The sequence below is a fragment of the Erythranthe guttata genome, chromosome 2 (genome assembly GCF_056151865.1).
Source record: "Erythranthe guttata isolate IM_541 chromosome 2, IM_541, whole genome shotgun sequence".
Lineage (NCBI taxonomy): Eukaryota > Viridiplantae > Streptophyta > Magnoliopsida > Lamiales > Phrymaceae > Erythranthe > Erythranthe guttata.
In genome coordinates this window covers 8551503-8558677 of record NC_142534.1, presented here as the reverse complement: position 1 = coordinate 8558677, position 7175 = coordinate 8551503, and the positions used below count along the sequence as shown (strand labels likewise).

Genomic DNA, 7175 nt, shown 5'->3' with positions numbered 1-7175 from the left:
AAAACCAAAGTATAATAATTTACTAAGAAACCTTAACTATACACGTAGTACACCTAGTTCACATTATTTCACATAATCAAAATAGCAATTATCGAAATCTAAGGGCAATTAGCTCAATTAGATTCTATAAATACTTAGTATGGTCTAAGCACAATATTCTCAAATCAAAATTATCAATCAAATTCATCGATAGGAATCTTCAAAAATAATTTAGTCACACACATGCAATTATTAAGAAGGTTGAATATCATAGGTGCAATAGCATACACATATACATACAAGTATACTAGATAGTATGAGATTAATTAAATTAATCCACACACGTAGAAAAATCATAATTCATCTATATGGATTTTAAATTGCATACAAATACTAAATTTGTAACAAAAGTCAATCATACATTGTCACAGACATGTCACAATATTAATAGCACACTTAGTCAATTGTTTCAGGAAATCGAACATATAAGATCGAATACATAGATTAACCAAAAATGGGCATATGACAAGAACTAGTGAGAAATCTATAGCATATCACATAATTCTTTACCGATGAAATTCACGAAGTTGTAAAGTGATCTTAAAAAAAATTGAATTAAACTTCATCGAGGGACAACATGTTTAATTCTCATATTCACATTGTTCAAGTAAACCAGGATTAATGCGATCTAATCCTATATATTTCAATTCAAGTATACTACCACAAAATTAGACTCTACCAGTTGGGTATATAAGTAAGAATGTGGTAAAATATCCATAATTTATCACTTAACATATCAGTTACACATAGATAATTTATTTATACAAACATTAATTCAATTGCTATACTCCTAGATCATCAAGTCCATTCAAAATAATGTTAGAGAAAGCAATTTATACCAACCACTTCATTCAAGTAAATTAATGGAAAAATTCAATAAAATGAGTTTCTCCTACTAACTGAATTTCTTTTTAAATTAAAAATCCGACTTAGTGAAAGTCTGAAAGTTTTATTGAAAATTCTGACTTGATTGAAACATGCGCTCTATTCCTTAAACTTCGAAAACAATCTTTTTCTTTCATAATTCTTATAAATTCAAAAATTTTATAATTACACAATCATCATGACTTTAGATCTTCAAGTTAAACAAACATGCAAAATCAACAAACATAAAGGTAGAGCATGAATCAAATTTTATCAATTTAAACAAAATATCAAATACTTCCCAAAATTATTTTATGGAAACAAATATTTTTCAATACACTAAATAGTTTCACATGCAAATCGCAATCAACGATATTATAGCATGGAATACTCAAAGAAGGTTCGAATCACTTAACCAATTTTAAATCACATAAGATTTAATTTTAAGTCATAATGTGAAATACCAAATGTTTTGGGGTACTTATCTCAAATATTCGATCAACAATATGGCATACACCAAATTACTTAAAACTTCAAAGATTATCTACACTTCATTGTTCATATTACATAGTGTAATAGGAGATTGTAAATCTTACTAAGATCAACTCGAGATATTGTCAATGGGTAAAGTGACAAGCTTACATAGAATTGTAAGTTCTCTAATTCTAATTAGTCCACATAACTAAGAATGATACCTTATTACTTAGGCCGGGAATCGGAGGAGGAATCACATGTGCCTTGAGCCATAACAAGGAATCTAGTGTATTAAACACTGCTCTGATACCATGATTGTAGCACCCTCAATAATACAATAAGAATTTTCAGAAAGAGATTTTGAAAGACGGACTTGTTAAAAATTTTGGATCCATTTTTATACTTTCAGAAATCTTCCTTTAATCAAGTTAAAGCAAGCAGTTTAGTTAAAACATGGGAGAAACTTTTAAAATCCTCTAATTAAGAAAGTCCTTTAGAGAATTCATAGGGAAAGCTTATTTAAGTTCTTAGCCCATAACTAGCATAAGATTTTCATAAGAGTGCACTATAACCATAAATGGGGTTTAGAAAACGATTGTAATGCAGCGGAAAAGAAATAACTATATTTCTAAATAACCCCCGTTTAATAGACAGGGTTCCAATCAGAGTACAAAATAAAATCATACTATGTCGATTAGTTTTTTGATAAAACGTTGCGTATAAAATCTGAGTAAAATAATCTAAGCACCAAAGCTCGTGATTCCTCGAACTCCACTGCACCGGCCTCCTAAATAGCTTGGAGAACCTGAAAAGATAATTTGCATAAAAGCATGAGCCCAAACACTGGCTCAGTAAGGACATTAGTCTTAGTCTTACGAATTCACGCCTCTCTCATCGTATCACTCACGACCTATGGGAGTCCTAAAGTATTCGTCTATGTGTTTTTCGAACTAATTATACTATATCTATTTATCATCATAAATCATGAAATACAAACCCTTCACACATATTCGAGCACATAATTACACATACACGCACATAATATATTATTCTTGAAATCGAGAGCATTATAACAAAAATATGGTTTTGTTTCAAAAACTACTTGAAAATCATTATGGGAATCATTATTGTAAATTAAATCATAAAATACATGGGAATCCGTTTTAGACATAAAGTCCCTTTCAACGAAGTTCCCATTTTTGAAAAGCAAAATTTCTTTTAAAATCTTTTAAAAATCATTTTTCTTCCAAGACAATTTTTTTTTTTTATGCGTAGATGCGTATGACGGGATCCCTATCAAAACCCTAACGTAAGCATCGACAATAGACGTTTTTATGAGCCCGGTCTTCGGTGAGAGCTACCCACCCTGCAGTCTATAGTAACTTGTCGTTTTGGGATACCGGCCCGCCGTATCCCATGTCTATTCATCGGTAGTTACGTTACAGTTTCGACTCTTCTATACTAGACCGTGCGATACCAATTAATGACTCGAAGAATGCACATAATTTGAAGATCTTAATACACCATTCAAATAAACAGTAATAATTTCATGTATGTCATTCACATAATTCGAAGGAGTTAAATCACATAACTTGATAATCAAACCATACAATTCGGAAGCAAATTCCGGAACAATAGTAAGCACATATAGATCAAACATTAGTAATAAAAACACATATACTTTTACACGTATATACACATAGGTACTTATATATATATATATATATATATATATATATATATATATATATATATATATATATATATATATATATATATAAATATATATACGTATATACTCTAATTTATAACTATGGGCTATAAGTTTCCTCAACTCGAAGGGAGTACGCCTATAACATCATAGGTCTAAACTATCGATATACATATACATATACTTTTATATATACATACTTATACCTCATAAGAGTAAAACACATTATTCAAATAATCATCATGAATTTCAATATTTCACATAATACCTATTCAAAGGACTATAGAAAATCAAATCTAGTATAAGTACCAGCACATAGAAAGTTTCAAGAACAACTTATAGTTCTAAATATACTAGTCTTTGTATCTTACCTATAACTACTCTAATAATGGTTCTCTAGATGTAAGTGTAACATCATAATCTATATTCATTACCATATTAAGTCATGTCTCAAGAGTTTAAATCATGCTCACAAAGGACCCTTTAATTCAAAGAAATTCGTTTTTAGGAAAATCGGACAGTTTTGACACCTTAACTTTGAAAATACATTTCTCTTAAACCATAACTACAACAATTCTGAAACTTTAACCACATACTCCTGTATGAGTGAAAAACACCCATTTAAAACAGTTTTCTGAAAACACTAGTACATAAAGAAGAATAAGTAAAATAGTACCGTGGTATGGTCACACTTTCAGAAACATAACCAGTCACTTTGAAAATGCCTAATAAATCATCCTTTTGTTAAAACACTTTAAACTTTTGCAGAAAACTGGTTTTATAAGGTATAATTATATTCCAAGTGGAATCAAGGAAATCAAACTAAGAAAACATCGATTTTAAAAGTAAATCCTCAGCTGACTCAAAAACTGTGCAGATTTAGTAAATAATTCATATCTTAATCATCTGAAATCCGATTGATGATTAAAATATATGAAATTAAAGAGAACATAAAGATCTAGTTACCCACGAAATTCCGTTATTTTAAAAAACCAGGGCATCTGTGAAACATGCAGTAAACTCCGAGACTGGAAACCTGAAAATTCATTAGTGATCTATATCTACATCTTTGATCAAAACAGATCTGGCAGTTTAGGCACTATAACTTCAGAAATTCATATCTCCTAAACCGTAGATCCAAAGCTGATGAAATTTGGAAAACATGTTCATATCTAAGTCTAGTTTATAGGGTTAAAACAGTTTATGAAGAAACGTATCTATGTAAAAGATATAATCAATTTAGTGCAGTAACATAAGCAAAAATTCAGAACAGATCCACTAACTTTAAAAATATCAAATAATTCATCATAGTACATAATTATATTCGAGTGAAATCACTTCAACTTATAGTTCTAAATATACTAGTCTTTGTATCTTACCTATTACTACTCTAATAATGGTTCTCTAGATGTAACATCATAATCTATATTCATTACCATATTAAGTCATGTCTCAAGAGTTTAAATCATGCTCACAAAGGACCCTTTAATTCAAAGAAATTCGTTTTTAGGAAAATCGGACAGTTTTGACACCTTAACTTTGAAAATACATTTCTCTTAAACCATAACTACAACAATTCTGAAACTTTAACCACATACTCCTGTATGAGTGAAAAACACCCATTTAAAACAGTTTTCTGAAAACATTAGTACATAAAGAAGAATAAGTAAAATAGTACCGTGGTATGGTCACACTTTCAGAAACAGAACCAGTCACTTTGAAAATGCCTAATAAATCATCCTTTGGTTAAAACACTTTAAACTTTTGCAGAAAACTGGTTTTATAAGGTATAATTATATTCCAAGTGGAATCAAGGAAATCAAACTAAGAAAACATCGATTTTAAAAGTAAATCCTCAGCTGACTCAAAAACTGTGCAGATTTAGTAAATAATTCATATCTTAATCATCTGAAATCCGATTGATGATTAAAATATATGAAATTAAAGAGAACATAAAGATCTAGTTACCCACGAAAGTCCGTTATTTTAAAAAACCAGGGCATCTGTGAAACATGCAGTAAACTCCGAGACTGGAAACCTGAAAATTCATTAGTGATCTATATCTACATCTTCGATCAAAACAGATCTGGCAGTTTAGGCACTATAACTTCAGAAATTCATATCTCCTAAACCGTAGATCCAAAGCTGATGAAATTTGGAAAACATGTTCATATCTAAGTCTAGTTTATAGGGTTAAAACAGTTTATGAAGAAACGTATCTATGTAAAAGATATAATCAATTTAGTGCAGTAACATAAGCAGAAATTCAGAACAGATCCACTAACTTTAAAAATATCAAATAATTCATCGTAGTACATAATTATATTCGAGTGAAATCACTTCAATAAGAGTAGTATAAAAAAGCTTTTTAACACATAATTCGTGGATGACTCCGAAACTATGCAGATTCAGAAAACGATTCATAACTCACTCAATACAAATCCGATTTATGCACAATTTATATCCACATGAAGCTAACCGAAAGATCTAGACTACCACCAAATTTTACAATTTTATCTTAGGGATTACGCGATGAGACATGCAATACAATCAGAAGCAACGAAACTGAAATTCAAGTAGTGTTCATCAAGAACTTTATCTTCTAAAGCCCAAAATTAAACCACAAACATATAATTCATTAAAACCCATATAATTTATATTAATTAGGTTATTTTTTTCAGTAAAGACCAAGGTCCTTACCCAAGAGCATGAAATCGAAGATGAAGGAGTAAGAAAACCAAAGGCTCGGTGGATTTTCAGCGGGTTTGGCTTGGATGTTCTTGGATGGCTTTGGGGCTGAGTTTGAAGGATGTGAAGGGGCTGTTTCTTGAAGGTTTTTAGCAGAATTGAAGAAGAAGGAGTTTCTCTTGGAGAGGAATTGAAGAGAGGAAGGAGAGAGGGGCTTTGATGGGGTGATGGAAGAAGAGAATTCTTCTTTGGGGCTGTTTTTGATCGATGGAGAGGGAGAGGACAGGGCCTTTTGGCTGATGTTTTGGTGTGAAGAGAATGTAACGACGAGGGGTTTATTTATAGGGGAGATGAGGCCCTTATTTGCAATATAAAAGACATTGGGGTTTTATTGGAAAATTGGGAGAACATACTTTGGGGGCTTCTTAGCAATATATAAGAGAAGAGGGGATTCTTTAATAATTAATAAACTTAGGGAGTAATTCACTATCCCTTACACACAACACACGGCCAATACACACACACTAAAGTATATAATTCATATAAATGAAATAGGATACCAATTAAACTATAACGAAAACTAATTTCACATCATCTCAATCCTAGATTAATTATCAATTAATGCACATCAATAAAATCCATGGACTAAAGCACATAATTCATTTAATCACATAATAATAATTATTATAAACATTTGAACGAGCAACCACATTATAACATCTAGTAATCATCAATATTATAAACACTTATGAAGCACTTAATCAGATAATTACTAATCATAGATTAGATTAATTAAACAATGGGTGCATATAAGTTATTTAATTCAATTAAGATGCGTAATACATTATAATTCACCTAATTCATGTAAATAGAATAACATGGTCACATACATTACTTAAAGTCACGCAAACATTTCGGATACATATAATTATTAATTAATTCATGAATTGCATATAATATATTCTATGTATTATGAAAATGCGGGGTTTTACAATTGTAATGCCCAATCAATCCATACATGGCCAATAATAAGCATATTGCATCAATGCATATAGTTAGAATTCATTATTCATGATGCATGATCACGACTACTTGCTACACATGTGCCTTAATTGTGTTTTAATACGTGATCGAATACTTTTCTTAAACTGTGATAATACATGATACATGTTACTGAACTTCTACTTTATGATTTAACATGAACTTAAGTGATTTATTGTAGTGAGAATCTCAGTTTCTCGGTTAAGAAGGGATCAATGTGCTAAACGGTGATATATTGGTCTTAATTGCATATCTGCATTTTAATTACATTTTAATATGATTAATTACATATGTAATTACTTGAAGTAACTCATATTAGACTAAAACCAAAAGTATGTAAAAGGGTGTAATTTGATTA

At 30.3% G+C, this 7175-nt stretch overlaps 1 long non-coding RNA gene across 1 annotated transcript; it reads right to left on the bottom strand.

The window, feature by feature from the left end:
• Nucleotides 1-1975: 1975 nt before the first annotated feature.
• Nucleotides 1976-6087, bottom strand: LOC148772264 (uncharacterized). Its single transcript, XR_016034909.1, has 2 exons — nucleotides 5789-6087; nucleotides 1976-2182 (listed from the first exon to the last, which is right to left on the bottom strand). It is a non-coding gene; the product is annotated as an uncharacterized LOC148772264 (long non-coding RNA).
• Between the last annotated feature and the right edge of the window lie 1088 nt (nucleotides 6088-7175).